Source organism: Leuresthes tenuis, unplaced genomic scaffold, assembly GCF_036924035.1.
Source record: "Leuresthes tenuis unplaced genomic scaffold, fLeuTen1.0.hap1 SCAF_1, whole genome shotgun sequence".
NCBI classification, from domain to species: domain Eukaryota; kingdom Metazoa; phylum Chordata; class Actinopteri; order Atheriniformes; family Atherinopsidae; genus Leuresthes; species Leuresthes tenuis.
Window position 1 is genome coordinate 42,399,444 of NW_027325355.1, and position 27,195 is coordinate 42,426,638.

General features: G+C 44.5%; 1 non-coding gene and 43 pseudogenes across 1 annotated transcript; 3 read left to right on the forward strand and 41 right to left on the reverse strand.

Moving 5' to 3' along the window:
* Nucleotides 1–110: 110 nt before the first annotated feature.
* LOC140307034 (5S ribosomal RNA) lies at nucleotides 111–229 on the reverse strand (annotated as a pseudogene).
* Nucleotides 230–498: 269 nt separating this feature from the next.
* On the reverse strand, nucleotides 499–617 carry LOC140289207 (5S ribosomal RNA; annotated as a pseudogene).
* A 269-nt stretch (nucleotides 618–886) lies between these two features.
* Nucleotides 887–1,005, reverse strand: LOC140291434 (5S ribosomal RNA; annotated as a pseudogene).
* A 656-nt stretch (nucleotides 1,006–1,661) lies between these two features.
* On the reverse strand, nucleotides 1,662–1,779 carry LOC140296272 (5S ribosomal RNA; annotated as a pseudogene).
* Nucleotides 1,780–2,048: 269 nt separating this feature from the next.
* LOC140293306 (5S ribosomal RNA) lies at nucleotides 2,049–2,167 on the reverse strand (annotated as a pseudogene).
* A 269-nt stretch (nucleotides 2,168–2,436) lies between these two features.
* On the reverse strand, nucleotides 2,437–2,554 carry LOC140278248 (5S ribosomal RNA; annotated as a pseudogene).
* A 269-nt stretch (nucleotides 2,555–2,823) lies between these two features.
* On the reverse strand, nucleotides 2,824–2,942 carry LOC140299842 (5S ribosomal RNA; annotated as a pseudogene).
* A 269-nt stretch (nucleotides 2,943–3,211) lies between these two features.
* LOC140292084 (5S ribosomal RNA) lies at nucleotides 3,212–3,330 on the reverse strand (annotated as a pseudogene).
* Nucleotides 3,331–3,602: 272 nt separating this feature from the next.
* Nucleotides 3,603–3,721, reverse strand: LOC140307040 (5S ribosomal RNA; annotated as a pseudogene).
* A 269-nt stretch (nucleotides 3,722–3,990) lies between these two features.
* Nucleotides 3,991–4,109, reverse strand: LOC140293307 (5S ribosomal RNA; annotated as a pseudogene).
* A 269-nt stretch (nucleotides 4,110–4,378) lies between these two features.
* Nucleotides 4,379–4,497, reverse strand: LOC140289293 (5S ribosomal RNA). Its single transcript, XR_011912242.1, has one exon. It is a non-coding gene; the product is annotated as a 5S ribosomal RNA (ribosomal RNA).
* Nucleotides 4,498–4,766: 269 nt separating this feature from the next.
* Nucleotides 4,767–4,885, reverse strand: LOC140299844 (5S ribosomal RNA; annotated as a pseudogene).
* A 269-nt stretch (nucleotides 4,886–5,154) lies between these two features.
* Nucleotides 5,155–5,273, reverse strand: LOC140275551 (5S ribosomal RNA; annotated as a pseudogene).
* A 272-nt stretch (nucleotides 5,274–5,545) lies between these two features.
* LOC140307041 (5S ribosomal RNA) lies at nucleotides 5,546–5,664 on the reverse strand (annotated as a pseudogene).
* Nucleotides 5,665–5,933: 269 nt separating this feature from the next.
* Nucleotides 5,934–6,052, reverse strand: LOC140291435 (5S ribosomal RNA; annotated as a pseudogene).
* Nucleotides 6,053–6,708: 656 nt separating this feature from the next.
* On the reverse strand, nucleotides 6,709–6,827 carry LOC140299468 (5S ribosomal RNA; annotated as a pseudogene).
* A 269-nt stretch (nucleotides 6,828–7,096) lies between these two features.
* LOC140302131 (5S ribosomal RNA) lies at nucleotides 7,097–7,215 on the reverse strand (annotated as a pseudogene).
* A 269-nt stretch (nucleotides 7,216–7,484) lies between these two features.
* LOC140296490 (5S ribosomal RNA) lies at nucleotides 7,485–7,603 on the reverse strand (annotated as a pseudogene).
* A 269-nt stretch (nucleotides 7,604–7,872) lies between these two features.
* Nucleotides 7,873–7,991, reverse strand: LOC140300366 (5S ribosomal RNA; annotated as a pseudogene).
* Nucleotides 7,992–8,647: 656 nt separating this feature from the next.
* On the reverse strand, nucleotides 8,648–8,766 carry LOC140279930 (5S ribosomal RNA; annotated as a pseudogene).
* A 269-nt stretch (nucleotides 8,767–9,035) lies between these two features.
* Nucleotides 9,036–9,154, reverse strand: LOC140296939 (5S ribosomal RNA; annotated as a pseudogene).
* Nucleotides 9,155–9,423: 269 nt separating this feature from the next.
* Nucleotides 9,424–9,542, reverse strand: LOC140306024 (5S ribosomal RNA; annotated as a pseudogene).
* Nucleotides 9,543–9,811: 269 nt separating this feature from the next.
* LOC140270092 (5S ribosomal RNA) lies at nucleotides 9,812–9,930 on the reverse strand (annotated as a pseudogene).
* A 269-nt stretch (nucleotides 9,931–10,199) lies between these two features.
* LOC140302145 (5S ribosomal RNA) lies at nucleotides 10,200–10,318 on the reverse strand (annotated as a pseudogene).
* A 269-nt stretch (nucleotides 10,319–10,587) lies between these two features.
* LOC140296491 (5S ribosomal RNA) lies at nucleotides 10,588–10,706 on the reverse strand (annotated as a pseudogene).
* A 269-nt stretch (nucleotides 10,707–10,975) lies between these two features.
* LOC140300367 (5S ribosomal RNA) lies at nucleotides 10,976–11,094 on the reverse strand (annotated as a pseudogene).
* A 656-nt stretch (nucleotides 11,095–11,750) lies between these two features.
* Nucleotides 11,751–11,869, reverse strand: LOC140279945 (5S ribosomal RNA; annotated as a pseudogene).
* A 269-nt stretch (nucleotides 11,870–12,138) lies between these two features.
* On the reverse strand, nucleotides 12,139–12,257 carry LOC140296940 (5S ribosomal RNA; annotated as a pseudogene).
* Nucleotides 12,258–12,526: 269 nt separating this feature from the next.
* LOC140306028 (5S ribosomal RNA) lies at nucleotides 12,527–12,645 on the reverse strand (annotated as a pseudogene).
* A 269-nt stretch (nucleotides 12,646–12,914) lies between these two features.
* Nucleotides 12,915–13,033, reverse strand: LOC140270099 (5S ribosomal RNA; annotated as a pseudogene).
* Nucleotides 13,034–13,302: 269 nt separating this feature from the next.
* Nucleotides 13,303–13,421, reverse strand: LOC140302151 (5S ribosomal RNA; annotated as a pseudogene).
* Nucleotides 13,422–13,690: 269 nt separating this feature from the next.
* Nucleotides 13,691–13,809, reverse strand: LOC140295521 (5S ribosomal RNA; annotated as a pseudogene).
* A 269-nt stretch (nucleotides 13,810–14,078) lies between these two features.
* On the reverse strand, nucleotides 14,079–14,197 carry LOC140300368 (5S ribosomal RNA; annotated as a pseudogene).
* Nucleotides 14,198–14,853: 656 nt separating this feature from the next.
* On the reverse strand, nucleotides 14,854–14,972 carry LOC140279952 (5S ribosomal RNA; annotated as a pseudogene).
* Nucleotides 14,973–15,241: 269 nt separating this feature from the next.
* Nucleotides 15,242–15,360, reverse strand: LOC140288545 (5S ribosomal RNA; annotated as a pseudogene).
* A 269-nt stretch (nucleotides 15,361–15,629) lies between these two features.
* On the reverse strand, nucleotides 15,630–15,748 carry LOC140306035 (5S ribosomal RNA; annotated as a pseudogene).
* Nucleotides 15,749–16,017: 269 nt separating this feature from the next.
* On the reverse strand, nucleotides 16,018–16,136 carry LOC140270105 (5S ribosomal RNA; annotated as a pseudogene).
* A 269-nt stretch (nucleotides 16,137–16,405) lies between these two features.
* LOC140302157 (5S ribosomal RNA) lies at nucleotides 16,406–16,524 on the reverse strand (annotated as a pseudogene).
* A 269-nt stretch (nucleotides 16,525–16,793) lies between these two features.
* LOC140296492 (5S ribosomal RNA) lies at nucleotides 16,794–16,912 on the reverse strand (annotated as a pseudogene).
* Nucleotides 16,913–17,181: 269 nt separating this feature from the next.
* On the reverse strand, nucleotides 17,182–17,300 carry LOC140300369 (5S ribosomal RNA; annotated as a pseudogene).
* Nucleotides 17,301–17,959: 659 nt separating this feature from the next.
* Nucleotides 17,960–18,078, reverse strand: LOC140299611 (5S ribosomal RNA; annotated as a pseudogene).
* Nucleotides 18,079–26,128: 8,050 nt separating this feature from the next.
* On the forward strand, nucleotides 26,129–26,247 carry LOC140296776 (5S ribosomal RNA; annotated as a pseudogene).
* Nucleotides 26,248–26,516: 269 nt separating this feature from the next.
* LOC140301830 (5S ribosomal RNA) lies at nucleotides 26,517–26,635 on the forward strand (annotated as a pseudogene).
* A 272-nt stretch (nucleotides 26,636–26,907) lies between these two features.
* Nucleotides 26,908–27,026, forward strand: LOC140294395 (5S ribosomal RNA; annotated as a pseudogene).
* Nucleotides 27,027–27,195: the final 169 nt, after the last annotated feature.

The following is a 27,195-nucleotide window of genomic DNA, read 5'->3' on the forward strand; positions in this document are numbered from 1 at the left end:
GTCTGCCAACAAAGCAGCAGCAGCTGCTGAAGATGACCAACTTCCTCATGTGTCACAGGGTGATCAGACGTTGCAACAAAAGACATGCAGGTGGTAGAGAGAAGAGAAAAAGCTTAAAGCACCTGGTATTCCCAAGAGGTCTTCCATCCAAGTACTAACCAGGCCCAACCCTCCTTGGCTTCCGAGATCAGACGAGGTCGGGCATGTTCAGGGTGGTGTGGCCGTAAGCAACAATGTCTCTGACAAATGTGCATTATATAGGTACTGGAATCATACGGTTCCTCTATGCAACCAGTTAATTTCCGAGAAAGGCTGATGTGTACTGGGCAAATCTTCTTCCCTGACGTGATTATTCTCTGCAGCTGAAACTGAGACTCTCAGATCACTTTGTGTCTGCCAACAAAGCAGCAGCAGCTGAAGATGACCAACTTCCTCATGTGTCACAGGGTGATCAGACGTTGCAACAAAAGACATGCAGGTGGTAGAGAGAAGAGAAAAAGCTTACAGCACCTGGTATTCCCAGACAGTCTACCATCCAAATACTAACCAGGCCCAAACCTGCTTGGCTTCTGAGATCAGACGAGGTCGGGCATATTCAGGGTGGTGTGGCCGTAAGCAACCATAACTGTGACAAATGTGCATTATATAGGTACTGGAATCATACAGTTCCTCTATGTAACCAGATAATTGCAGAGAAAAGCTGATAAGTAGTGGGCACATCTTCTTCCCTGACGTGATTATTCTCTCGAGCTGAAACTGAGACTCTCAGATCACTTTGTGTCTGCCAACAAAGCAGCAGAAGCTGAAGATGACCAACTTCCTCATGTGTCACAGGGTGATCAGACATTGCAACAAAAGACATGCAGGTGGTAGAGAGAAGAGAAAAAGCTTAAAGCACCTGGTATTCCCAAGAGGTCTTCCATCCAAGTACAAACCATGCCCAACCCTGCTTGGTTTCCGAGATCAGACGAGGTCGGGCATGTTCAGGGTTGTGTGGCCGTAAGCAACAATGTCTCTGACAAATGTGCATTATATAGGTACTGGAATCATACGGTTCCTCTATGCACCCAGATAATTGCAGAGAAAGGCTGATGTGTAGCGGGCATATCATCTTCTCTGATGTGATCATTCTCTGCAACTGAAACTGAGACTCTCAGATCACTTCGTGTCAGCCAACAAAGCAGCAGCAGCTGAAGATGACCAACTTCCTCATGTGTCACAGGGTGATCAGATGTTGCAACAAAAGACATGCAGGTGGTAGAGAGAAGAGAAAAAGCTTACAGCACCTGGTATTCCCAAGCTGTCTCCCATCCAAGTACTAACCAGGTAAAACCTTCTTGGTGTCCGAGATCAGACGAGGTCGGGCTTATTCAGGGTGGTGTGGCCGTAAGCAACAATGTCTGTGACAAATGTGCATTATATAGGTACTGGAATCATCTGGTTCCTCTATGCAACCAGATAATTGCCGAGAAAGGCTGATGTGTAGTGGGCAAATCATCTTCTCTGATGTGATCATTCTCTGCAACTGAAACTGAGACTCTCAGATCACTTTGTGTCAGCCAACAAAGCAGCAGCAGCTGAAGATGACCAACTTCCTCATGTGTCACAGGGTGATCAGATGTTGCAACAAAAGACATGCAGGTTGTAGAGAGAAGAGAAAAAGCTTACATCACCTGATAATCCCAAGCGGTCTCCCATCCAAGTACTAACCAGGCCAACCGTGCTTGGCTTCCGAGATCAGACGAGGTCGGGCATGTTCAGGGTGGTGTGGCCGTAAGTAATAATCTCTGTGACAAATGTGCATTATATAGGTACTGGAATCATACGGTTCCTCTATGTAACCAGATAATTGCCAAGAAAGGCTGATGTGTAGTGGGCACATATTCTTCCCTGATGTGATTATTCTCTGCAGCTGAAACTGAGACTCTCAGATCACTTTGTGTCTGCCAACAAAGCAGCAGCAGCTGAAGATGACCAACTTCCTCATGTGTCACAGGGTGATCAGACGTTGCAACAAAAGACATGCAGGTTGTAGAGAGAAGAGAAAAAGCTTACAGCAAATGGTATTTTCAAGCGGTCTCCCACCCAAGTACTAACCAGGCCCAACCCTGCTTGGCTTCCGAGATCAGACGAGGTCAGGCATATTGAGGGTGGTGTGGCCGTAAGCAACAATGTCTGTGACAAATGTGCATTATATAGGTACTGGAATAATACAGTTCCTCTATGTAACCAGATAATTGATGAGAAAGGCTAACTTGTAGTGGGCACATCTTCTTCCCTGATGTGATTATTCTCTGCAGCTGAAACTGAGACTCTCAGATCACTTTGTGTCTGCCAACAAAGCAGCAGCAGCTGAAGATGACCAACTTCCTCATGTGTCACAGGGTGATCAGACGTTGCAACAAAAGACATTCAGGTGGTCCAGAGAAGAGATAAAGCTTACAGCACCTGGTATTCCCAAGCAGTCTCCCACCCAAGTACTAACCAGGCCAACCGTGCTTGGCTTCCGAGATCAGACGAGGTCGGGCATGTTCAGGGTGGTGTGGCCGTAAGCAACAATGTCTCTGACAAATGTGCATTATATAGGTACTGGAATCATACGGTTCCTCTATGCAACCAGATAATTGCCGAGAAAGGCTGATGTGTAGCGGGCAAATCATCTTCTCTGATGTGATCATTCTCTGCAACTGAAACTGAGACTCTCAGATCACTTTGTGTCAGCCAACAAAGCAGCAGCAGCTGAAGATGACCAACTTCCTCATGTGTCACAGGGTGATCAGACGTTGCAACAAAAGACATGCAGGTTGTAGAGAGAAGAGAAAAAGCTTACAGCACCTGGTATTCCCAAGCAGTCTCCCATCCAAGTACTAAGCAGGCTCAACCCTGCTTGGCTTCCGAGATCAGACGAGGTCGGGTATGTTCAGGGTGGTGTGGCCGTAAGCAACAATGTGTCTGACAAATGTGCATTATATAAGTACAGGAATCATACGGTTCCTCTATGTAACCAGATAATTGCTGAGAAAGGCTGATGTGTAGTGGGCACATCTTCTTCCCTGACGTGATTATTCTCTTCAGCTGAAACTGAGACTCTCAGATCACTTCGTGTCTTCCAACAAAGCAGCAGCAGCTGAAGATGACCAACTTCCTCATGTGTCACAGGGTGATCAGACGTTGCAACAAAAGACATGCAGGTTGTAGAGAGAAGAGAAAACGCTTACAGCACCTGGTATTCCCAAGCAGTCTCCCATTAAAGTACTAACCAGGCCCAACCCTCCTTGGCTTCCGAGATCAGACGAGGTCGGGCATATTCAGGGTGGTGTGGCCTTAAGGAACAATTTCTGTGACAAATGTGCATTATATAAGTACTGGAATCATACACTTCCTCTATGTAACCAGATAATTTCCGAGAAAGGCTCACTTGTTATGGGCACTTCTTCTTCCCTCATGTGATCATTCTCTGCAGCTGAAACTGAGACTCTCAGATCACTTCGTGTCTGCCAACAAAGCAGCAGCAGCTGCTGAAGATGACCAACTTCCTCATGTGTCACAGGGTGATCAGACGTTGCAACAAAAGACATGCAGGTGGTAGAGAGAAGAGAAAAAGCTTAAAGCACCTGGTATTCCCAAGAGGTCTTCCATCCAAGTACTAACCAGGCCCAACCCTCCTTGGCTTCCGAGATCAGACGAGGTCGGGCATGTTCAGGGTGGTGTGGCCGTAAGCAACAATGTCTCTGACAAATGTGCATTATATAGGTACTGGAATCATACGGTTCCTCTATGCAACCAGTTAATTTCCGAGAAAGGCTGATGTGTACTGGGCACATCTTCTTCCCTGACGTGATTATTCTCTGCAGCTGAAACTGAGACTCTCAGATCACTTTGTGTCTGCCAACAAAGCAGCATTAGCTGAAGATGACCAACTTCCTCATGTGTCACAGGGTGATCAGACGTTGCAACAAAAGACATGCAGGTGGTAGAGAGAAGAGAAAAAGCTTACAGCAAATGGTATTTTCAAGCGGTCTCCCACCCAAGTACTAACCAGGCCCAACCCTGCTTGGCTTCCGAGATCAGACGAGGTCAGGCATATTGAGGGTGGTGTGGCCGTAAGCAACAATGTCTGTGACAAATGTGCATTATATAGGTACTGGAATAATACAGTTCCTCTATGTAACCAGATAATTGATGAGAAAGGCTAACTTGTAGTGGGCACATCTTCTTCCCTGATGTGATTATTCTCTGCAGCTGAAACTGAGACTCTCAGATCACTTTGTGTCTGCCAACAAAGCAGCAGCAGCTGAAGATGACCAACTTCCTCATGTGTCACAGGGTGATCAGACGTTGCAACAAAAGACATTCAGGTGGTCCAGAGAAGAGATAAAGCTTACAGCACCTGGTATTCCCAAGCAGTCTCCCACCCAAGTACTAACCAGGCCCAACCCTGCTTGGCTTCCGAGATCAGACGAGGTCGGGCATGTTCAGGGTGGTGTGGCCGTAAGCAACAATGTCTCTGACAAATGTGCATTATATAGGTACTGGAATCATACGGTTCCTCTATGTAACCAGATAATTGCCGAGAAAGGCTGATGTGTAGCGGGCAAATCATCTTCTCTGATGTGATCATTCTCTGCAACTGAAACTGAGACTCTCAGATCACTTTGTGTCAGCCAACAAAGCAGCAGCAGCTGAAGATGACCAACTTCCTCATGTGTCACAGGGTGATCAGACGTTGCAACAAAAGACATGCAGGTTGTAGAGAGAAGAGAAAAAGCTTACAGCACCTGGTATTCCCAAGCAGTCTCCCATCCAAGTACTAAGCAGGCTCAACCCTGCTTGGCTTCCGAGATCAGACGAGGTCGGGTATGTTCAGGGTGGTGTGGCCGTAAGCAACAATGTGTCTGACAAATGTGCATTATATAAGTACAGGAATCATACGGTTCCTCTATGTAACCAGATAATTGCTGAGAAAGGCTGATGTGTAGTGGGCACATCTTCTTCCCTGACGTGATTATTCTCTTCAGCTGAAACTGAGACTCTCAGATCACTTCGTGTCTTCCAACAAAGCAGCAGCAGCTGAAGATGACCAACTTCCTCATGTGTCACAGGGTGATCAGACGTTGCAACAAAAGACATGCAGGTTGTAGAGAGAAGAGAAAACGCTTACAGCACCTGGTATTCCCAAGCAGTCTCCCATTAAAGTACTAACCAGGCCCAACCCTCCTTGGCTTCCGAGATCAGACGAGGTCGGGCATATTCAGGGTGGTGTGGCCGTAAGGAACAATTTCTGTGACAAATGTGCATTATATAAGTACTGGAATCATACACTTCCTCTATGTAACCAGATAATTTCCGAGAAAGGCTCACTTGTTATGGGCACTTCTTCTTCCCTCATGTGATCATTCTCTGCAGCTGAAACTGAGACTCTCAGATCACTTCGTGTCTGCCAACAAAGCAGCAGCAGCTGCTGAAGATGACCAACTTCCTCATGTGTCACAGGGTGATCAGACGTTGCAACAAAAGACATGCAGGTGGTAGAGAGAAGAGAAAAAGCTTAAAGCACCTGGTATTCCCAAGAGGTCTTCCATCCAAGTACTAACCAGGCCCAACCCTCCTTGGCTTCCGAGATCAGACGAGGTCGGGCATGTTCAGGGTGGTGTGGCCGTAAGCAACAATGTCTCTGACAAATGTGCATTATATAGGTACTGGAATCATACGGTTCCTCTATGCAACCAGTTAATTTCCGAGAAAGGCTGATGTGTACTGGGCACATCTTCTTCCCTGACGTGATTATTCTCTCGAGCTGAAACTGAGACTCTCAGATCACTTTGTGTCTGCCAACAAAGCAGCAGAAGCTGAAGATGACCAACTTCCTCATGTGTCACAGGGTGATCAGACATTGCAACAAAAGACATGCAGGTGGTAGAGAGAAGAGAAAAAGCTTAAAGCACCTGGTATTCCCAAGAGGTCTTCCATCCAAGTACAAACCATGCCCAACCCTGCTTGGTTTCCGAGATCAGACGAGGTCGGGCATGTTCAGGGTTGTGTGGCCGTAAGCAACAATGTCTCTGACAAATGTGCATTATATAGGTACTGGAATCATACGGTTCCTCTATGCACCCAGATAATTGCAGAGAAAGGCTGATGTGTAGCGGGCATATCATCTTCTCTGATGTGATCATTCTCTGCAACTGAAACTGAGACTCTCAGATCACTTCGTGTCAGCCAACAAAGCAGCAGCAGCTGAAGATGACCAACTTCCTCATGTGTCACAGGGTGATCAGATGTTGCAACAAAAGACATGCAGGTGGTAGAGAGAAGAGAAAAAGCTTACAGCACCTGGTATTCCCAAGCTGTCTCCCATCCAAGTACTAACCAGGTAAAACCTTCTTGGTGTCCGAGATCAGACGAGGTCGGGCTTATTCAGGGTGGTGTGGCCGTAAGCAACAATGTCTCTGACAAATGTGCATTATATAGGTACTGGAATCATCTGGTTCCTCTATGCAACCAGATAATTGCCGAGAAAGGCTGATGTGTAGTGGGCAAATCATCTTCTCTGATGTGATCATTCTCTGCAACTGAAACTGAGACTCTCAGATCACTTTGTGTCAGCCAACAAAGCAGCAGCAGCTGAAGATGACCAACTTCCTCATGTGTCACAGGGTGATCAGATGTTGCAACAAAAGACATGCAGGTTGTAGAGAGAAGAGAAAACGCTTACAGCACATGGTATTCCCAAGAGGTCTTCCATCCAAGTACTAACCACGCCCAACCCTCCTTGGCTTCCGAGATCAGACGAGGTCGGGTATGTTCAGGGTGGTGTGGCCGTAAGCAACAATGTCTCTGACAAATGTGCATTATATAGGTACTGGAATCATACGGTTCCTCTATGCAACCAGATCATTTCCGAGAAAGGCTGATGTGTAGTGGGCACATCTTCTTCCCTGACGTGATTATTCTCTGCAGCTGAAACTGAGACTCTCAGATCACTTTGTGTCTGCCAACACAGCAGCAGCAGCTGAAGATGACCAACTTCCTCATGTGTCACAGGGTGATCAGACGTTGCAACAAAAGACATGCAGGTGGTAGAGAGAAGAGAAAAAGCTTACAGCACCTGGTATTCCCAGACAGTCTACCATCCAAGTACTAACCAGGCCCAAACCTGCTTGGCTTCCGAGATCAGACGTGGTCGGGCATATTCAGGGTGGTGTGGCCGTAAGCAACCATAACTGTGACAAATGTGCATTATATAGGTACTGGAATCATACAGTTCCTCTATGTAACCAGATAATTGCCGAGAAAAGCTGATAAGTAGTGGGCACATCTTCTTCCCTGACGTGATTATTCTCTCGAGCTGAAACTGAGACTCTCAGATCACTTTGTGTCTGCCAACAAAGCAGCAGAAGCTGAAGATGACCAACTTCCTCATGTGTCACAGGGTGATCAGACGTTGCAACAAAAGACATGCAGGTGGTACAGAGAAGAGAAAAAGCTTACAGCACCTCGTATTCCCAAGAGGTCTTCCATCCAAGTACAAACCAGGCCCAACTGTGCTTGGCTTCCGAGATCAGACTAGGTCGGGCATGTTCAGGGTTGTGTGGCCGTAAGCAACAATGTCTCTGACAAATGTGCATTATATAGGTACTGGAATCATACGGTTCCTCTATGCAACCAGATAATTGCCGAGAAAGGCTGATGTGTAGCGGGCATATCATCTTCTCTGATGTGATCATTCTCTGCAACTGAAACTGAGGCTCTCAGATCACTTCGTGTCAGCCAACAAAGCAGCAGCAGCTGAAGATGACCAACTTCCTCATGTGTCACAGGGTGATCAGACGTTGCAACAAAAGACATGCAGGTGGTAGAGAGAAGAGAAAAAGCTTACAGCACCTGGTATTCCGAAGTGGTCTCCCATCCAAGTACTAACCAGGCCCAACCCTGCTTTTCTTCCAAGATCAGACGAGGTCAGGTATATTCAGGGTGGTGCGGCCGTAAGCAACAATATCGGTGACAAATGTGCATTATATAGGTACTGGAATCATACACTTCCTCTGTGTAACCAGATAATTGCCGAAAAAGGCTGACTTGTAGTTGGTTCATCTTCCTCCTTGATGTGATTATTCTCTTCAGCTGAAACTGAGACTCTCAGATCACCTCGTGTCTATCAACAAAGCAGCAGCAGCTGAAGATGACCAACTTCTTCACGTGTCACAGGGTGATCAGACGTTGCAACAAAAGACATGCAGGTGGTAGAGAGAAGAGAAAAAGCTTACAGCACCTGGTATTCCCAAGCTGTCTCCCATCCAAGTACTAACCAGGTACAACCTTCTTGGTGTCCGAGATCAGACGAGGTCGGGCTTATTCAGGGTGGTGTGGCCGTAAGCAACAATGTCTCTGACAAATGTGCATTATATAGGTACTGGAATCATACGGTTCCTCTATGCAACCAGATAATGGCCGAGAAAGGCTGATGTGTAGCGGGCAAATCATCTTCTCTGATGTGATCATTCTCTGCAACTGAAACTGAGACTCTCAGATCACTTTGTGTCAGCCAACAAAGCAGCAGCAGCTGAAGATGACCAACTTCCTCATGTGTCACAGGGTGATCAGACGTTGCAACAAAAGACATGCAGGTTGTAGAGAGAAGAGAAAATGCTTACAGCACCTGGTATTCCCAAGCAGTCTCCCATCCAAGTACTAAGCAGGTTCAACCCTGCTTGGCTTCCAAGATCAGACGAGGTCGGGTATGTTCAGGGTGGTGTGGCCGTAAGCAACAATGGGTCTGACAAAAGTGCATTATATAAGTACAGGAATCATACGGTTCCTCTATGTAACCAGATAATTGCTGAGAAAGGCTGATGTGTAGTCGGCACATCTTCTTCCCTGACGTGATTATTCTCTTCAGTTGAAACTGAGACTCTCAGATCACTTCGTGTCTTCCAACAAAGCAGCAGCAGCTGAAGATGGCCAACTTCCTCATGTGTCACAGGGTGATCAGACGTTGCAACAAAAGACATGCAGGTTGTAGAGAGAAGAGAAAACGCTTACAGCACCTGGTATTCCCAAGCAGTCTCCCATTAAAGTACTAACCAGAACCAACCCTCCGTGGCTTCCGAGATCAGACGAGGTCGGGCTTATTCAGGGTGGTGTGGCCGTAAGGAACAATTTCTGTGACAAATGTGCATTATATAGGTACTGGAATCATACAATTCCTCTATGTAACCAGATAATTGCAGAGAAAGGCTGACTTGTTATGGGCACATCTTCTTCCCTGATGTGATTATTCTCTGCAGCTGAAACTGAGACTCTCAGATCACTTCGTGTCTGCCAACAAAGCAGCAGCAGCTGAAGATGACCAACTTCCTCATGTGTCACAGGGTGATCAGACGTTGCAACAAAAGACATGCAGGTGGTCGAGAGAAGACAAAAAGCTTACAGCTCCTGGTATTCCCAAGCGGTCTCCCATTTAAGTACTAACCAGGCCCAACCCTCCTTGGCTACCGAGATCAGACGAGGTCGGGCATGTTCAGGGTGGTGTGGCCGTAAGCAACAATGTCTGTGACAAATGTGCATTATATAGGTACTGGATTCATACGGTTCCTCTATGTAACCAGATAATTGCCGAGAAAGGCTGACTTGTAGTGGGCAAATCTTCTTCCCTCATGTGATCATTCTCTGCAGCTGAAACTGAGACTCTCAGATCACTTCGTGTCTGCCAACAAAGCAGCAGCAGCTGAAGATGACCACCTTCCTCATGTGTCACAGGGTGATCAGACGTTGCAACAAAAGACATGCAGGTGGTCGAGAGAAGAGAAAAAGCTTACAGCACCTGGTGTTCCCAAGCAGTCTACCATCCAAGTACTAACCACGCCCAACCCTCCTTGGCTTCCGAGATCAGACGAGGTCGGGTATGTTCAGGGTGGTGTGGCCGTAAGCAACAATGTCTCTGACAAATGTGCATTATATAGGTACTGGAATCATACGGTTCCTCTATGCAACCAGATCATTTCCGAGAAAGGCTGATGTGTAGTGGGCACATCTTCTTCCCTGACGTGATTATTCTCTGCAGCTGAAACTGAGACTCTCAGATCACTTTGTGTCTGCCAACACAGCAGCAGCAGCTGAAGATGACCAACTTCCTCATGTGTCACAGGGTGATCAGACGTTGCAACAAAAGACATGCAGGTGGTAGAGAGAAGAGAAAAAGCTTACAGCACCTGGTATTCCCAGACAGTCTACCATCCAAGTACTAACCAGGCCCAAACCTGCTTGGCTTCCGAGATCAGACGTGGTCGGGCATATTCAGGGTGGTGTGGCCGTAAGCAACCATAACTGTGACAAATGTGCATTATATAGGTACTGGAATCATACAGTTCCTCTATGTAACCAGATAATTGCCGAGAAAAGCTGATAAGTAGTGGGCACATCTTCTTCCCTGACGTGATTATTCTCTCGAGCTGAAACTGAGACTCTCAGATCACTTTGTGTCTGCCAACAAAGCAGCAGAAGCTGAAGATGACCAACTTCCTCATGTGTCACAGGGTGATCAGACGTTGCAACAAAAGACATGCAGGTGGTACAGAGAAGAGAAAAAGCTTACAGCACCTCGTATTCCCAAGAGGTCTTCCATCCAAGTACAAACCAGGCCCAACTGTGCTTGGCTTCCGAGATCAGACTAGGTCGGGCATGTTCAGGGTTGTGTGGCCGTAAGCAACAATGTCTCTGACAAATGTGCATTATATAGGTACTGGAATCATACGGTTCCTCTATGCAACCAGATAATTGCCGAGAAAGGCTGATGTGTAGCGGGCATATCATCTTCTCTGATGTGATCATTCTCTGCAACTGAAACTGAGGCTCTCAGATCACTTCGTGTCAGCCAACAAAGCAGCAGCAGCTGAAGATGACCAACTTCCTCATGTGTCACAGGGTGATCAGACGTTGCAACAAAAGACATGCAGGTGGTAGAGAGAAGAGAAAAAGCTTACAGCACCTGGTATTCCGAAGTGGTCTCCCATCCAAGTACTAACCAGGCCCAACCCTGCTTTTCTTCCAAGATCAGACGAGGTCAGGTATATTCAGGGTGGTGCGGCCGTAAGCAACAATATCGGTGACAAATGTGCATTATATAGGTACTGGAATCATACACTTCCTCTGTGTAACCAGATAATTGCCGAAAAAGGCTGACTTGTAGTTGGTTCATCTTCCTCCTTGATGTGATTATTCTCTTCAGCTGAAACTGAGACTCTCAGATCACCTCGTGTCTATCAACAAAGCAGCAGCAGCTGAAGATGACCAACTTCTTCACGTGTCACAGGGTGATCAGACGTTGCAACAAAAGACATGCAGGTGGTAGAGAGAAGAGAAAAAGCTTACAGCACCTGGTATTCCCAAGCTGTCTCCCATCCAAGTACTAACCAGGTACAACCTTCTTGGTGTCCGAGATCAGACGAGGTCGGGCTTATTCAGGGTGGTGTGGCCGTAAGCAACAATGTCTCTGACAAATGTGCATTATATAGGTACTGGAATCATACGGTTCCTCTATGCAACCAGATAATGGCCGAGAAAGGCTGATGTGTAGCGGGCAAATCATCTTCTCTGATGTGATCATTCTCTGCAACTGAAACTGAGACTCTCAGATCACTTTGTGTCAGCCAACAAAGCAGCAGCAGCTGAAGATGACCAACTTCCTCATGTGTCACAGGGTGATCAGACGTTGCAACAAAAGACATGCAGGTTGTAGAGAGAAGAGAAAATGCTTACAGCACCTGGTATTCCCAAGCAGTCTCCCATCCAAGTACTAAGCAGGTTCAACCCTGCTTGGCTTCCAAGATCAGACGAGGTCGGGTATGTTCAGGGTGGTGTGGCCGTAAGCAACAATGGGTCTGACAAAAGTGCATTATATAAGTACAGGAATCATACGGTTCCTCTATGTAACCAGATAATTGCTGAGAAAGGCTGATGTGTAGTCGGCACATCTTCTTCCCTGACGTGATTATTCTCTTCAGTTGAAACTGAGACTCTCAGATCACTTCGTGTCTTCCAACAAAGCAGCAGCAGCTGAAGATGGCCAACTTCCTCATGTGTCACAGGGTGATCAGACGTTGCAACAAAAGACATGCAGGTTGTAGAGAGAAGAGAAAACGCTTACAGCACCTGGTATTCCCAAGCAGTCTCCCATTAAAGTACTAACCAGAACCAACCCTCCGTGGCTTCCGAGATCAGACGAGGTCGGGCTTATTCAGGGTGGTGTGGCCGTAAGGAACAATTTCTGTGACAAATGTGCATTATATAGGTACTGGAATCATACAATTCCTCTATGTAACCAGATAATTGCAGAGAAAGGCTGACTTGTTATGGGCACATCTTCTTCCCTGATGTGATTATTCTCTGCAGCTGAAACTGAGACTCTCAGATCACTTCGTGTCTGCCAACAAAGCAGCAGCAGCTGAAGATGACCAACTTCCTCATGTGTCACAGGGTGATCAGACGTTGCAACAAAAGACATGCAGGTGGTCGAGAGAAGACAAAAAGCTTACAGCTCCTGGTATTCCCAAGCGGTCTCCCATTTAAGTACTAACCAGGCCCAACCCTCCTTGGCTACCGAGATCAGACGAGGTCGGGCATGTTCAGGGTGGTGTGGCCGTAAGCAACAATGTCTGTGACAAATGTGCATTATATAGGTACTGGATTCATACGGTTCCTCTATGTAACCAGATAATTGCCGAGAAAGGCTGACTTGTAGTGGGCAAATCTTCTTCCCTCATGTGATCATTCTCTGCAGCTGAAACTGAGACTCTCAGATCACTTCGTGTCTGCCAACAAAGCAGCAGCAGCTGAAGATGACCACCTTCCTCATGTGTCACAGGGTGATCAGACGTTGCAACAAAAGACATGCAGGTGGTCGAGAGAAGAGAAAAAGCTTACAGCACCTGGTGTTCCCAAGCAGTCTACCATCCAAGTACTAACCACGCCCAACCCTCCTTGGCTTCCGAGATCAGACGAGGTCGGGTATGTTCAGGGTGGTGTGGCCGTAAGCAACAATGTCTCTGACAAATGTGCATTATATAGGTACTGGAATCATACGGTTCCTCTATGCAACCAGATCATTTCCGAGAAAGGCTGATGTGTAGTGGGCACATCTTCTTCCCTGACGTGATTATTCTCTGCAGCTGAAACTGAGACTCTCAGATCACTTTGTGTCTGCCAACACAGCAGCAGCAGCTGAAGATGACCAACTTCCTCATGTGTCACAGGGTGATCAGACGTTGCAACAAAAGACATGCAGGTGGTAGAGAGAAGAGAAAAAGCTTACAGCACCTGGTATTCCCAGACAGTCTACCATCCAAGTACTAACCAGGCCCAAACCTGCTTGGCTTCCGAGATCAGACGTGGTCGGGCATATTCAGGGTGGTGTGGCCGTAAGCAACCATAACTGTGAAAAATGTGCATTATATAGGTACTGGAATCATACAGTTCCTCTATGTAACCAGATAATTGCCGAGAAAAGCTGATAAGTAGTGGGCACATCTTCTTCCCTGACGTGATTATTCTCTCGAGCTGAAACTGAGACTCTCAGATCACTTTGTGTCTGCCAACAAAGCAGCAGAAGCTGAAGATGACCAACTTCCTCATGTGTCACAGGGTGATCAGACGTTGCAACAAAAGACATGCAGGTGGTACAGAGAAGAGAAAAAGCTTACAGCACCTCGTATTCCCAAGAGGTCTTCCATCCAAGTACTAACCAGGCCCAACTGTGCTTGGCTTCCGAGATCAGACTAGGTCGGGCATGTTCAGGGTTGTGTGGCCGTAAGCAACAATGTCTCTGACAAATGTGCATTATATAGGTACTGGAATCATACGGTTCCTCTATGCAACCAGATAATTGCCGAGAAAGGCTGATGTGTAGCGGGCATATCATCTTCTCTGATGTGATCATTCTCTGCAACTGAAACTGAGGCTCTCAGATCACTTCGTGTCAGCCAACAAAACAGCAGCAGCTGAAGATGACCAACTTCCTCATGTGTCACAGGGTGATCAGACGTTGCAACAAAAGACATGCAGGTGGTAGAGAGAAGAGAAAAAGCTTACAGCACCTGGTATTCCGAAGTGGTCTCCCATCCAAGTACTAACCAGGCCCAACCCTGCTTTTCTTCCAAGATCAGACGAGGTCAGGTATATTCAGGGTGGTGCGGCCGTAAGCAACAATATCGGTGACAAATGTGCATTATATAGGTACTGGAATCATACACTTCCTCTGTGTAACCAGATAATTGCCGAAAAAGGCTGACTTGTAGTTGGTTCATCTTCCTCCTTGATGTGATTATTCTCTTCAGCTGAAACTGAGACTCTCAGATCACTTCGTGTCTATCAACAAAGCAGCAGCAGCTGAAGACGACCAACTTCTTCACGTGTCACAGGGTGATCAGACGTTGCAACAAAAGACATGCAGGTGGTAGAGAGAAGAGAAAAAGCTTACAGCACCTGGTATTCCCAAGCTGTCTCCCATCCAAGTACTAACCAGGTACAACCTTCTTGGTGTCCGAGATCAGACGAGGTCGGGCTTATTCAGGGTGGTGTGGCCGTAAGCAACAATGTCTCTGACAAATGTGCATTATATAGGTACTGGAATCATACGGTTCCTCTATGCAACCAGATAATGGCCGAGAAAGGCTGATGTGTAGCGGGCAAATCATCTTCTCTGATGTGATCATTCTCTGCAACTGAAACTGAGACTCTCAGATCACTTTGTGTCAGCCAACAAAGCAGCAGCAGCTGAAGATGACCAACTTCCTCATGTGTCACAGGGTGATCAGACGTTGCAACAAAAGACATGCAGGTTGTAGAGAGAAGAGAAAATGCTTACAGCACCTGGTATTCCCAAGCAGTCTCCCATCCAAGTACTAAGCAGGTTCAACCCTGCTTGGCTTCCAAGATCAGACGAGGTCGGGTATGTTCAGGGTGGTGTGGCCGTAAGCAACAATGGGTCTGACAAAAGTGCATTATATAAGTACAGGAATCATACGGTTCCTCTATGTAACCAGATAATTGCTGAGAAAGGCTGATGTGTAGTCGGCACATCTTCTTCCCTGACGTGATTATTCTCTTCAGTTGAAACTGAGACTCTCAGATCACTTCGTGTCTTCCAACAAAGCAGCAGCAGCTGAAGATGGCCAACTTCCTCATGTGTCACAGGGTGATCAGACGTTGCAACAAAAGACATGCAGGTTGTAGAGAGAAGAGAAAACGCTTACAGCACCTGGTATTCCCAAGCAGTCTCCCATTAAAGTACTAACCAGGCCCAACCCTCCTTGGCTTCCGAGATCAGACGAGGTCGGGCTTATTCAGGGTGGTGTGGCCGTAAGGAACAATTTCTGTGACAAATGTGCATTATATAGGTACTGGAATCATACAATTCCTCTATGTAACCAGATAATTGCAGAGAAAGGCTGACTTGTTATGGGCACATCTTCTTCCCTGATGTGATTATTCTCTGCAGCTGAAACTGAGACTCTCAGATCACTTCGTGTCTGCCAACAAAGCAGCAGCAGCTGAAGATGACCAACTTCCTCATGTGTCACAGGGTGATCAGACGTTGCAACAAAAGACATGCAGGTGGTCGAGAGAAGACAAAAAGCTTACAGCTCCTGGTATTCCCAAGCGGTCTCCCATTTAAGTACTAACCAGGCCCAACCCTCCTTGGCTACCGAGATCAGACGAGGTCGGGCATGTTCAGGGTGGTGTGGCCGTAAGCAACAATGTCTGTGACAAATGTGCATTATATAGGTACTGGATTCATACGGTTCCTCTATGTAACCAGATAATTGCCGAGAAAGGCTGACTTGTAGTGGGCAAATCTTCTTCCCTCATGTGATCATTCTCTGCAGCTGAAACTGAGACTCTCAGATCACTTCGTGTCTGCCAACAAAGCAGCAGCAGCTGAAGATGACCACCTTCCTCATGTGTCACAGGGTGATCAGACGTTGCAACAAAAGACATGCAGGTGGTCGAGAGAAGAGAAAAAGCTTACAGCACCTGGTGTTCCCAAGCAGTCTACCATCCAAGTACTAACCACGCCCAACCCTCCTTGGCTTCCGAGATCAGACGAGGTCGGGTATGTTCAGGGTGGTGTGGCCGTAAGCAACAATGTCTCTGACAAATGTGCATTATATAGGTACTGGAATCATACGGTTCCTCTATGCAACCAGATCATTTCCGAGAAAGGCTGATGTGTAGTGGGCACATCTTCTTCCCTGACGTGATTATTCTCTGCAGCTGAAACTGAGACTCTCAGATCACTTTGTGTCTGCCAACACAGCAGCAGCAGCTGAAGATGACCAACTTCCTCATGTGTCACAGGGTGATCAGACGTTGCAACAAAAGACATGCAGGTGGTAGAGAGAAGAGAAAAAGCTTACAGCACCTGGTATTCCCAGACAGTCTACCATCCAAGTACTAACCAGGCCCAAACCTGCTTGGCTTCCGAGATCAGACGTGGTCGGGCATATTCAGGGTGGTGTGGCCGTAAGCAACCATAACTGTGAAAAATGTGCATTATATAGGTACTGGAATCATACAGTTCCTCTATGTAACCAGATAATTGCCGAGAAAAGCTGATAAGTAGTGGGCACATCTTCTTCCCTGACGTGATTATTCTCTCGAGCTGAAACTGAGACTCTCAGATCACTTTGTGTCTGCCAACAAAGCAGCAGAAGCTGAAGATGACCAACTTCCTCATGTGTCACAGGGTGATCAGACGTTGCAACAAAAGACATGCAGGTGGTACAGAGAAGAGAAAAAGCTTACAGCACCTCGTATTCCCAAGAGGTCTTCCATCCAAGTACAAACCAGGCCCAACTGTGCTTGGCTTCCGAGATCAGACTAGGTCGGGCATGTTCAGGGTTGTGTGGCCGTAAGCAACAATGTCTCTGACAAATGTGCATTATATAGGTACTGGAATCATACGGTTCCTCTATGCAACCAGATAATTGCCGAGAAAGGCTGATGTGTAGCGGGCATATCATCTTCTCTGATGTGATCATTCTCTGCAACTGAAACTGAGGCTCTCAGATCACTTCGTGTCAGCCAACAAAACAGCAGCAGCTGAAGATGACCAACTTCCTCATGTGTCACAGGGTGATCAGACGTTGCAACAAAAGACATGCAGGTGGTAGAGAGAAGAGAAAAAGCTTACAGCACCTGGTATTCCGAAGTGGTCTCCCATCCAAGTACTAACCAGGCCCAACCCTGCTTTTCTTCCAAGATCAGACGAGGTCAGGTATATTCAGGGTGGTGCGGCCGTAAGCAACAATATCGGTGACAAATGTGCATTATATAGGTACTGGAATCATACACTTCCTCTGTGTAACCAGATAATTGCCGAAAAAGGCTGACTTGTAGTTGGTTCATCTTCCTCCTTGATGTGATTATTCTCTTCAGCTGAAACTGAGACTCTCAGATCACCTCGTGTCTATCAACAAAGCAGCAGCAGCTGAAGATGACCAACTTCTTCACGTGTCACAGGGTGATCAGACGTTGCAACAAAAGACATGCAGGTGGTAGAGAGAAGAGAAAAAGCTTACAGCACCTGGTATTCCCAAGCTGTCTCCCATCCAAGTACTAACCAGGTACAACCTTCTTGGTGTCCGAGATCAGACGAGGTCGGGCTTATTCAGGGTGGTGTGGCCGTAAGCAACAATGTCTCTGACAAATGTGCATTATATAGGTACTGGAATCATACGGTTCCTCTATGCAACCAGATAATGGCCGAGAAAGGCTGATGTGTAGCGGGCAAATCATCTTCTCTGATGTGATCATTCTCTGCAACTGAAACTGAGACTCTCAGATCACTTTGTGTCAGCCAACAAAGCAGCAGCAGCTGCTGAAGATGACCAACTTCCTCATGTGTCACAGGGTGATCAGACGTTGCAACAAAAGACATGCAGGTGGTCGAAAGAAGAGAAAAAGCTTACAGCACCTGGTATTCCCAAGAGGTCTTCCATCCAAGTACTAACCAGGCCCAACCGTGCTTGGCTTCCGAGATCAGACGAGGTCGGGCATGTTCAACGTGGTGTGGCCGTAAGCAACAATGTCACTGACAAATGTGCATCATATAGGTACTGGAATCATACGGTTCCTCTATGCAACTAGATAATTGCAGAGAAAGGCTGATGTGTAACGGGCATATCATCTTCTCTGATGTGATCATTCTCTGCAGCTGAAACTGAGACTCTCAGATCACTTCGTGTCTGCCAACAAAGCAGCAGCTGAAGATGACCACCTTCCTCATGTGTCACAGGGTGATCAGACGTTGCAACAAAAGGTGGTAGAGAGAAGAGAAAAAGCTTAAAGCACCTGGTATTCCCAGGCAGTCTACCATCCAAGTACTAGTAGTAGTAAAAATAAAAAGGATGGAAAACATTCAAGAAAAGTGCAAATGAAGCAAGGTTTTTTGGTATAACTATCATGTATTATTCATTTGAACTTTTTTAGAACTTTGAACATTTACAAAACATAAGTAAGATCTCAATCTCAGCTCGGCTGCTGACTACTTGGTCCTGGGGCCTGCTGCTGTCTAGCTCTGGTTCATTCCCGTTTAGGAGATAGCTGATGATTAATGTCATCCTCTTCTAAAAGTCACTGTCAGACTCTGAATTTGATCTTCATATTCTGAAACCTCTTTCTTGACCAAAATCAATTTCAAGGCCTTGTGTGCGATGAATCTTTTGGTTGTTGCGGAGAATCGGTTGTATTAGTAGTTATCACTGGGAAAGCTATATTTATTGCCCCCCCCCCCCCCCCCCAAAAAAAAAGAGGAGGGGAAAAAAGAGGGAAAATGAAAAATGTGCAGGAATATGATTACAGGTGCAAGTGCTTGAATGTCGGTTTGACACATGCACACGTGTATAATTACAACAAACAGTTTGAAAGTAGTGTTTCTTTTACAGATCACCAAGAAGCTGGCTGGCGCTATTGGGGACAGTGCTGCATGGATGATAAACATCGGCAACGAGTTTGGCCAGGTTCTGAACTCTGTTCTGACAACGGGTGAAGGTGCAGGGTTGGAAGAGTTGTGCCATGGCATCGTCACTCGATACAAGAATGCGGGCCAAGCTGAACCTGAGGTCATCTATGTTGACCGGGACTGCTGCAGCCAGTCAGGTGGGTAAAAATGATAAAATTCTTTATCAAATATACGTTTGAAAAACTGTGTGCCACACACACACACACTGTTACCACTCCACTTGTGGGAGGAGTGGTACTGGCAATTGGGCAGCGGCTGACTTTGTTTTTCACAGGTGTGTCTTCAGTGGTCAAACTCTTCCACCCATGGAGGTCTGCAGTGCGCTTGGACAGCTTCCATTTCATGCGACGTTTTAACTGCGGCGTTAAGTTTACGTTAAGTGTCTGTCTGTCTGTCTGTCTGTTCGCAGATGATTGCTCGTCTGTTACTGTGTGATTATTGTTACAATGTTAATAAAGTTTGATAATTTTACTTGAACCAAGAACAGCCTTCACATTTTTATTTAATTTCCCTTTGCAAAACAGGACGACAGTGAGTGTGAGTGACATCCATTTAATGCAATTGTCAAAAGTGAAGCCAGAATTACTTGGAGAATTATTTTACATTTATTAACAAAACCCAACACTCTTTGTCTCAACCAAAGATTTTTTAAAAATACTTTCTTTGCTCAATTTGGAATTTGTTTCATTCACTTGTGTTGCACAAATAGTGATACAGATAGATAGCTAGTCTCTCAAATAATTGAGTGTACCAAAAAAAGAGGGGAAAAATGATGGGAGACTTATTTACATTTACAGTTATACACATGTTGTGTGCTCCCCCCTACAGTAGGCTTTAGTAAAGTCCAAAGCACTGTGGTATGTTGGGGTGTTGCCACAATACAGGTTCGAATCCCACAAGAAACATGAAAATTAAACAGATGATAAACCTTGCAATAAGTGCAGAGGTGTGTGTAAACAATGTTGAGAAGATAAGAGAATAGAGAAAAGTGGATAAAGTGTACGTTTTTTCTCCTTTTCTTTTTCTCTCTCCCCCCCCCTCCTTCCTCTTTTTTTCCTTTTCCCCCCTTTCGGGCAGTCCCTTTTGCCCCTTTTTTGGCCGAAAGGTTAGCACTCTGGACTTTGAATCCAGTGATCCGAGTTCAAATCTCGGTGGAACCTACAGGTGTGCTGTCATGTTTGTGTTCTGGAAAGAAAATGAGTGGATGAGGTTAGTCAGTTGTCAAGTCACACCAGAGTGTGTGATTGACCAATTCCAAAGAGAGGGCTTAAATTGTTTAATGTTGAAAAAGTGAAACATTCAGCTGAGAGGGTCTGTGCTATTTGCCTTCTCACCTCCGGGTGTCACTAATTGAATCTATTTGATTTCTTCTTCCATATTAATTTGCAATGCATATATTTTTCCATGCTCTCCGTTTGGAATTTGGACACAGAAGCCAAAGGAGAAGGAAACAGGAAAAACAATCCCATGGTAACAATCAGCGACAAGGAGAACTACTCAAAAGCCTACATAATTAACCCGGTGCCCAACCATGGGCCAACCAATCATCCAATCAAGGAGCGGCAATTTCTGCCGGCCGGGATCTGAGCGCCAACTCCATGCGGTGCGCACAAGTTGGTACTGATTTAGGAAAAAGAGGATTGTACAATTTTACTCCTTGGTATGGATACTCTTTCAAAAAAGTCCAAAAAATAAAATATGTGGTTGACAAAACTGTGTGACTCAGTCCTTCAACACAAAAGGCAGGCAAAGGAAAATCAGCTGTCCTCTCTATCTAATCATAGGAGGATGGCCTGACTACGATCAGGGACCTGAGCAGCAAAGAATAGATAGACATGATAAATAGTTATATATATATATACATATATATATGTACATACTAGTCTCCAATACTACTATGATAAAAAGAGATCCAATGTACAGGTCTAAGTTGTACAGGAATGTGTTGTAGAAATTTGTTCTACATTTTTGTTGTAAATCCACAACAGGTTTCATCATCTGCTAATCCTGAAGGAGACACTAGTTGTAAAGGAATTTATTAATACATAAAAATGCTTATATTATAAGACTGAAACATCCTTGAACAGCAGATCACTGTAAAGACATACATATAATATTGTGATTATGTCAGTGGGTCAACAATTTTGTAAAGGCAACTTTACATAAAAAAATTTAAAATCTTGTAAAAATATAACAATGTAAACATAAAAACAGCAACCTCAAAACAAAACATAGCATGTTACCTGGATGGAAAACCATGCGTCTCTACAGCCTGAAGGAAGAAATCTTGGGCTGTTGATGACTTGTTGTTATTGGTAGCATGTCGGTACATGATCTTTGTGAGCATTTGGAAAACATAAAAACCACAGAAACACATTAAACATTAACTACAATAATATAAGAATAATAAATGAATGAAATATTGTTCCATGTGTAATGTTAGACTTAAAGCTATACTTACCTTTCTGGCATGTAGCACGGCACTTATTAAAAATTTAAACATGAAAAACTCCCCCTCCCTCCAAAGTCTCACCCTCTTCCCCCTGCCTGACCTGTGACGCTCCCTTCCTCCCTGACGTGTGAGGTGAGAAAGTGATGGTGCGTTCCATCTCCCCCGGATGTCGGAGCGGAGAATGTTGTCAAGTTATCAGCGGTCCAGTTACCACGTCCATCAAGGCTATTCTTGTGCTTGCCGTGTCCGAATATAAACAACTTGTGATCTACAACGGCCTGCGTTGTAGTTCGCGTGTAATTTCAACACCTGGTGGCTTGCTTTTCCATTTTAGTGCGCCATAAGCTTATTAGGAGCATTTTAAGCTTACAAAAGAAAAGTATAGCTTTAAATAAATTAAGTTGAATATTATATCACACACTATAATCTCCATGGGGACACTGACCTTTCTTGAAGAGACATCTATTCCAAACATTACCACACCATATCTGTTCAATAAAAATGTATCAATTGTTTAACGCAGCTACATCGTGGTCCATTACACCAGATTCCAGAACTCTGCAGAATGTATGCCATAGACCATTTTTTAAATCAATATATAAATATATAATGTCCATGTGATGTCCTTTGCTGTCAGCTTACCTGATCAACTTGTGGTTGGTATCTATATGTACGAGTGACAGAGGAGCTGCGACATTGTAGGTCCTTCTCACAACACATCCGAGGCTTGTCATTCTCTGTAGTATTCCTACCCTATCAACCCGGTGCATCGAATCCCACACTCTGTCCACTGAACTCTGTGGCCTAAAGCCCTAAGACGACCTTTTACCATTCTGTGACCTGTAGGAAAAGAAGTGAAAACCACTTTTATTTAAGATATATTGATTGATAATCATGTAAACAAACAATTTAGGCATTTAACTTTTTCTCAGGTATACATGCTATGATGACCGTTGCTATGATAATGTCCAGGACTCTCCACTAAGGCACAGAAAATTTAAAAAATAATATTGATAGCCTTTAGGCTATAAAAATAGCAGTCATTAAAGTAGCCGGCCCTCAGCTAGACTTAGTTGTGGAGCCTATATGGCCGGCAATTTCAAATGTTACTTTTATGGCACAAATCTTTTTATAATGCTATGGACAAGTGCATGATATAATTCAAATAAAAACTTTCTGTAAAAAGCACCAACCCAAATTCTGGGAGTCTTGCTTGATGGCAGAGACCAAGCTGTCAAGTTCATCATCTGTCATTTTACTGTAGCCTTCCCTTTTTGAGAGGCCCCACTGTCGCATTCTGCGTTTCAGTGTTCTCACTGATACACCAGCAGTGTGGAAATACAGGGGGCAGAGAGGTCAATTTCAATCAAATGCTGGACGTGGTCTTTGGAAAAAAACATATGCTGGCTTGTTCACAGATACGAGACTTGTGTTCTTTTCACTGATTTTTACTGTGGTCTTCATCGTCGGCTTTCACCACAAGTACACCGTAGAACTGATAAAACACAAATGATGTACAAATATTACATTACACATGCCTCAACTAAAAGAAAATATATTATTTACAAACACAAACTTACATACCACTTTGGCCTGCAAGTGGACAAACCGGTAAACTTAAAACCGCTTATGGTCTTCGTTGATTGCTTTCTTTATTGGATCCATATCAATGATACCAGTTTACCGGACCGCTTTTTTAAACCGGAAGTGACATCACCGTCACCTTAAACTAAACTTATCAAGTTTTAACTTTTAACTTTTACCTAACACCAAATGTTATTAACTATATCCTTTAAACATTGCTAAATATTAAATATATACATCAAAACACTTAAAACAAACGTGTTATACGGACATTCTCTATGGCCATAAAATCATAGCTGCATCTAGTGGCGAAACATAAATATAACTGCCGTTACATTGCCTGTTTGACAGTTTAAAGCGGCTGCACGTGCACTTTTTCTATCTGGCCTCAGTACATTTCTGAAATGTATTCATTTGTGTTTGGAAAACATTGGAAACTTTATTTCTGAGTCCACATCAGTGGGTTCTGGTTGTTAGCACATAGATGAGGAGACAGTTCAAGTAGTTTAAATTTTTAATAAGTGCCGTGCTACATGCCAGAAAGGTAAGTATAGCTTTAAGTCTAACATTACACATGGAACAATATTTCATTCATTTATTATTCTTATATTATTGTAGTTAATGTTTAATGTGTTTCTGTGGTTTTTATGTTTTCCAAATGCTCACAAAGATCATGTACCGACATGCTACCAATAACAACAAGGCATCAACAGCCCAAGATTTCTTCCTTCAGGCTGTAGAGACGCATGGTTTTCCATCCAGGTAACATGCTATGTTTTGTTTTGAGGTTGCTGTTTTTATGTTTACATTGTTATATTTTTACAAGATTTTAAATTTTTTTATGTAAAGTTGCCTTTACAAAATTGTTGACCCACTGACATAATCACAATATTATATGTATGTCTTTACAGTGATCTGCTGTTCAAGAATGTTTCAGTCTTATAATATAAGCATTTTTATGTATTAATAAATTCCTTTACAACTAGTGTCTCCTTCAGGATTAGCAGATGATGAAACCTGTTGTGGATTTACAACAAAAATATAGAACAAATTTCTACAACACATTCCTGTACAACTTAGACCTGTACATTGGATCTCTTTTTATCATAGTAGTATTGGAGACTAGTATGTACATATATATATGTATATATATATATATATAACTATTTATCATGTCTATCTATTCTTTGCTGCTCAGGTCCCTGATCGTAGTCAGGCCATCCTCCTATGATTAGATAGAGAGGACAGCTGATTTTCCTTTGCCTGCCTTTTGTGTTGAAGGACTGAGTCACACAGTTTTGTCAACCACATATTTTATTTTTTGGACTTTTTTGAAAGAGTATCCATACCAAGGAGTAAAATTGTACAATCCTCTTTTTCCTAAATCAGTACCAACTTGTGCGCACCGCATGGAGTTGGCGCTCAGATCCCGGCCGGCAGAAATTGCCGCTCCTTGATTGGATGATTGGTTGGCCCATGGTTGGGCACCGGGTTAATTATGTAGGCTTTTGAGTAGTTCTCCTTGTCGCTGATTGTTACCATGGGATTGTTTTTCCTGTTTCCTTCTCCTTTGGCTTCTGTGTCCAAATTCCAAACGGAGAGCATGGAAAAATATATGCATTGCAAATTAATATGGAAGAAGAAATCAAATAGATTAAATTAGAGACACCCGGAGGTGAGAAGGCAAATAGCACAGACCCTCTCAGCTGAATGTTTCACTTTTTCAACATTAAACAATTTAAGCCCTTTCTTTGGAATTGGTCAATCACACACTCTGGTGTGACTTGACAACTGACTAACCTCATCCACTCATTTTCTTTCCAGAACACAAACATGACAGCACACCTGTAGGTTCCACCGAGATTTGAACTCGGATCACTGGATTCAAAGTCCAGAGTGCTGACCTTTCGGCCAAAAAAGGGGCAAAAGGGACTGCCCGAAAGGGGGGAAAAGGAAAAAAAGAGGAAGGGGGGGGGGAGAAAAGGAGAAAAAACGTACACTATATCCACTTTTCTCTATTCTCTTATCTTCTCAACATTGTTTACACACACCTCTGCACTTATTGCAAGGTTTATCATCTGTTTAATTTTCATGTTTCTTGTGGGATTCGAACCTGTATTGTGGCAACACCCCAACATACCACAGTGCTTTGGACTTTACTAAAGCCTACTGTAGGGGGCAGCACACAACATGTGTATAACTGTAAATGTAAATAAGTCTCCCATCATTTTTCCCCTCTTTTTTTGGTACACTCAATTATTTGAGAGACTAGCTATCTATCTGTATCACTATTTGTGCAACACAAGTGAATGAAACAAATTCCAAATTGAGCAAAGAAAGTATTTTTAAAAAATCTTTGGTTGAGACAAAGAGTGTTGGGTTTTGTTAATAAATGTAAAATGATTCTCCAAGTAATTCTGGCTTCACTTTTGACAATTGCATTAAATGGATGTCACTCACACTCACTGTCGTCCTGTTTTGCAAAGGGAAATTAAATAAAAATGTGAAGGCTGTTCTTGGTTCAAGTAAAATTATCAAACTTTATTAACATTGTAACAATAATCACACAGTAACAGACGAGCAATCATCTGCGAACAGACAGACAGACAGACAGACACTTAACGTAAACTTAACGCCGCAGTTAAAACGTCGCACCTATCGTACCTATATAATGCACATTTGTCACAGTTATTGTTGCTTACGGCCACACCACCCTGAATAAGTCTGATCTCGGAAGCCAAGCAGGGTTGGGCCTTGTTAGTATTTGGATGGGAGACTGCTTGGGAATACCAGGTGCTGTAGGTTTTTTCTTTTCTCTCTACAACCTGCATGTCTTTTGTTGCAACGTCTGATCACCCTGTGACACATGAGGAAGTTGGTCATCTTCAGCTGCTGCTGCTTTATTGGCAGACACGAAGTGATCTGAGAGTCTCATTTTCAGCTGGAGAAAATTATCACGTCAGGGAACAAGATGTGCCCACTACATATCAGCCTTTCTCGGCAATTATCTGGTTACATAGAGGAACCATATGATTCCATTGCCTATATAATGCACATTTGTCACAGAGATTGTTGCTTACGGCCAAACCACCCTGAATATGTCTGACCTCGTCTGATCTCAGAAGCCAAGGAGGTTTGGGCGTGGTTAGTACTTTGATGAGAGACCGCTTGGGAATACCAGGTGATGTAAGCTTTTTCTCTTCTCTCTACCACCTGCATGTCTTTTGTTGCAACGTCTGATCACCCTGTGACACGTGAAGAAGTTCGTCATCTTCAGCTGCTGCTGCTTTGTTGGCAGACACGAAGTGATCTGAGAGTCTCAGTTTCAGCTGAAGAGAATAATCACATCAGGGAAGAAGATGTGCCCGCTACACATCAGCCTTTCTCTGCAATTAACTGGTTGCATAGAGGAACCGTATGATTCCAGTACCTATATAATGGACATTTGTCAGAGACATTGTTGCTTACGGCCACACCACCCTGAATAAGCCCGACCTCGTCTGATCTCGGAAGCAGAGCAGGTTTGGGCCTGGTTAGTACTTCGATGGGAGACCTCTTGGGAATACCAGGTGCTGTAAGCTTCTTCTCTTCTCTCTACCACCTGCATGTCTTTTGTTGCAACGTCTGATCATCCTGTGACACATGAGGAAGTTGGTCATCTTCAGCAGCTGCTGCTTCTTTGTTGGCAGACACGAAGTGATCTGAGAGTCTCAGTTTCAGCTGCAGAAAATAATCACATCGGGGAAGAAGATGTGCCCACTACAAGTCAGCCTTTCTCGGCAATTATCTGGTTACATAGAGGAAGTGTATGATTCCAGTACTTATATAATGCACATTTGTCACAGATATTGTTGCTTACGGCCACACCACCCTGAATAAGCCCGACCTCGTCTGATCTTCGAAGCCAAGCAGGTTTGGGCCTGGTTAGTACTTGGATGGGAGACTGCTTGGGAATACCAGGTGCTTTAAGCTTTTTCTCTTCTCTCTACCACCTGCATGTCTTTTGTTGCAACGTCTGATCACCTTGTGACACATGAGGAAGTTGGTCATCTTCAGCTGCTGCTGCTTTGTTGGCAGACACGAAGTGATCTGAGAGTCTCATTTTCAGCTGGAGAGAATTATCACGTCAGGGAAGAAGATG